Source organism: Gossypium hirsutum, chromosome A11 (genome assembly GCF_007990345.1).
Source record: "Gossypium hirsutum isolate 1008001.06 chromosome A11, Gossypium_hirsutum_v2.1, whole genome shotgun sequence".
NCBI classification, from domain to species: Eukaryota; Viridiplantae; Streptophyta; class Magnoliopsida; order Malvales; family Malvaceae; genus Gossypium; species Gossypium hirsutum.
In genome coordinates this window covers 18,114,012-18,118,101 of record NC_053434.1, presented here as the reverse complement: position 1 = coordinate 18,118,101, position 4,090 = coordinate 18,114,012, and positions in this window count along the sequence as shown.

The following is a 4,090-nucleotide window of genomic DNA, read 5'->3' as shown; positions in this document are numbered from 1 at the left end:
AACTCATTTCTCGCAATATAAGTTGAATTTTGAAAACAGAAATTGAAATTACCTCAGCGTGTCCTGAGGCTCAACTCATTTCTCGCAATATGAGTTGATTTTTTTTAACAACAGAAATTAAAATTACCTCAGCGTGTCCTGAGGCTCAACTCACCTCTAGCAATATGAGTTGATTTTGAAAAACATAAATTAAAAGGCTTAACTCACCTCTCGCAATATGAGTCAATTTAAATCATAAACTAAAAATACCTTGGTGTGCCCCGAGGCTCAACTCACTTCTCGCAATATGAGTTGATTTTTGAAAAACAGAAATTAAAAGGCTCAACTCACCTCTCGTGATATGAGTTGATTTTCTTTGGAAAGCATGAACATTAAACATTAAAATACCCAAAACCAGTCTTTTGGTAGAACTCGGGTATCTTTTCCTTTGATTCAGTGCGACTCTCATTCAAGATTTCTTGCTCTGTTGGAGTACCTGTATATGCCATGTATCATTATATGCGCATGTTTGTCTTAAATGCTTTTATGCCTACATGATTATGCGGTGCTCCTTAGGCATGTTTGTCGTATGTCCATTTAGCCACGATTGTTGAGGATCTGCGTTCATTGCTTTGATTCTCGACCTTCTCTTCAGGCCTCATACCTGTCTTCGAGCTTTACGAGTAATCGACGTTTCTCAGATATCACCCTTTTGCCCTTAGTTAAACTTTGTTCTTGCTTGAAGATCTTGCACTTATCAAATTCTATCCGGGTAATGCTTGACATTTCTTTGTTTAGAGCATGTCATTTCACTATTTATCATTAAATAAACACATAATGAGATACATGAGAATGGTCAGGTAGGGACAAAAAGGATATCTCATATTCCTTTATTTCAAATGTGGCAAACAAAGAAAGTTAACCAATGAGAGTAAAAATGTCAAAAGAAAGAAAAGGTCGTATACAACGGATACAAATGCTCTAGATATTCAACACATGAACTCTTCCACGTTCCTCAATCAATAATCTTTTCGAGCATGGCTTCTTGCGTAGAAAATTTTGAGCTTTCAGAAGTGCTTCAAATACTGTAGTCTCACTACTTGACCTACCGTTCGACCGCCAGGTTTGTTTCATTAGGACGCCCTCTCGGGTTTTCATCCTAATCTTTTTGTATTAATCAAGACGCCCTTTTCGGGTTTTCGCCCTGATCCCCTTTTTTTTTTTTTTAAGATGCCCTTTTCGGGTTTTCATCTTAAGCATAATATTTCTTCACCACATCTGAATTCACCGGATTCGGTAACTCCTTCCCATCCATCTCGGTAAGGATTAAAGCTCCTCCTGAGAATGCCTTTTTTACAACGTATGGTCCTTCCCAATTTGGTGCCCATTTTCCTCGTAGGTCTTTTTGTATTGGGAGAATCTTTCTTAGAACGAGTTCTCCTTCATGGAACTCTCTTGGTCGTACCTTCTTGTCATAGGCTGCGATCATTCTCTTTTGGTACATTTGCCCATGACAAATTGCCCTTAGACGTTTTTCTTCAATGAGGTTCAACTGATCATATCGAGCTCGAACCCATTCTGCTTCTTCTAACTTTGATTCCATCAATACTCGCAGAGAGGGGATCTCAACCTCGATAGGTAGCACAGCTTCCATTCCATAGACTAGAGAGAAAGGAGTTGCTCCCGTAGATGTTCGCACAGATGTGCGATATGCAAACAAAGCAAATGGAAGTTTCTCGTGCCAATCTTTATATGTCTCAGTCATTTTCCCAATGATCCTCTTAATGTTCTTGTTAGCTGCTTCAACAGCCCCGTTCAGCTTTGGGCGATAGGGCGAGGAATTATGATGCTTTATTTGGAACTGCTCGCACACTTCTTTCATCATCTTATTGTTCAGATTCGTGGCATTATCTGAGATGATTCTTTCAGGCAAACCATAACGGCAAATGATTTCCTTTTCAAAAACTTGCACACTGCAGTCTTCGTCATATTGGCAAACGAAGCGGCTTCAATCCATTTTGTGAAGTAATCGATAACCACAAAAATGAATCGATGTCCATTTGAAGCTTTTGGAGAAATTGGCCCTATGACATCCATGCCCCACATAGAAAAAGGCCACGGAGAAGTCATGACATGAAGGGGTGAAGGGGCTACATGAATTTTATCGCCGTAGATTTGACATTTGTGGCATTTTCTGGCAACATTGATGCAGTCACTTTCCATTGTCAGCCAATAATAACCGAGTCTCATGATCTTTCTGGCCATATTGAAACCATTGGCATGCGTTCCGCAAATTCCCTCATGGACCTCTTCAAGTATTTTTCTGGTTTCAACATCATCCACACATCTCAAAAGCATCTGATCCTTTCCTCTTTTATACAGGATATCCCATCAAGAACAAATCCCGCTGCCATTCTTCTAATTGTTCTTTATCGTTCTTATTCGCTTGTTCGGGATACCTTTGATTCTTGATATATTCTAAGATATCATGGAACCAAGGCCGTCCGTCTACTTCTTTCTCAATGCTACAACAGTGTGCAGGGACCTCGTATATGCTCATTTTGAGGGGCATTATTTCTGCTTCTCTACTTGCTTTGAACATTGAAGCCAAAGTGGCTAGGGCATCAGCCAGTTGGTTCTCTTCTCGTGGGAAGTAATGAAAAGTTATTTCTTTAAATTCCTTGGTCAATCCAGCCACTAAATCACTGTACTTAATCAATTTGAGTCCCTCACTTCCCATTCTCCACGGATTTGGTAAATCACTAGGGCTGAGTCCCCGTACACCTCCAAGATCTCGATGTTTCGTTCGATAGCTGCACGAAGCCCCATGATACAGGCCTCATATTCTGCGATATTATTGGTACAGAAGAAGTTCAGTCTTGCAGTGAACGAATAATGATTCCCGTCTGGTGATACCAGGATTGCTCCAATTCCATGCCCTAAAGCATTTGACGCATCATCAAAGCACATCTTCCATGACTTCTCTTTGATGACTCGGATTCTATTTCTGTGATGCACATTAAGTCTTCGTCTGGGAAATCGAATCTTAAAGGCTCATATTCCTCTTTCGTTCGAGTTGCTAAGAAGTCAGCTATTGCGCTCCCTTTTATTGACTTCTGACTTACATAGGCAATGTCATATTTCGAAAGGAGGAGCTGCCATCGTGCCATTCTTCCTGATAGTGCCGACGATTCCATCATGTATTTTATTGGGTCCAGCTTTGAAATTAGCCATGTCGTGTGATACAACATATATTGTCTGAGTCTCCGAGCTACCCAACCAGAGCGCAACAATATTTCTCAACGGACGAATATTTTGCCTCATATTCAGTGAACTTTTTGCTGAGGTAGTAGATCGCCTTTTCTTTCTTTCCTGACTCGTCATGTTGTCCCAGTACGCAACCCATTGAACTTTCGAACACTGTCAGATACAAAATTAATGGTCTTCCCGGAGTTGGCGGTACTAGCACTGGAGGACTGGACAAATATTGTTTTATCTTATCAAGGTCACTTGGCATTCCTCGTTCCATTCTCCCGGGTTATGTTTCGAAGAAGCCGAAAGATTGGGTCGCATTGGTTGGTAAGTTGAGCGATAAATCGGGCGATGTAATTAATCTCCCTAAAAATCCTCTAACTTCCTTTTGCGTGCGCGGAGGTGGTAATTCTTGGATGGCTTTTATTTTATCTGGATCAACTTCGATACCTCTTTCACTGACAATGAAGCCTAGCAACTTTCCCGAGGTAGCCCCGAATGTACATTTGGCTGGATTAAGCTTTAGCTGAAACTTCTCAGCCTTTCGAACAACTTCTTGAGGTTCATTACATGCTTTCTTCTCCTCGAGATTAGCATCATATCGTCGACGTAGACCTCTATTTCTTTATGCATCATGTCATGGAATAACTCACCATAGCCCGATAGTTGCCCCAGCATTCTTTAACCCGAAGCATCACTGTAGCAGAACGTTCCCCACATTGTAGAGGTAGTTTCTCCATTCCTCAGAAGCCATCTTGATCTGATTATACCCGAGAATCTATCCAAATGAAAGAAAAACAATGAATGTTTGTCTGGTTGTCCACCCAACGGTCAATATGTGCAAGGGAAAATTATCTTT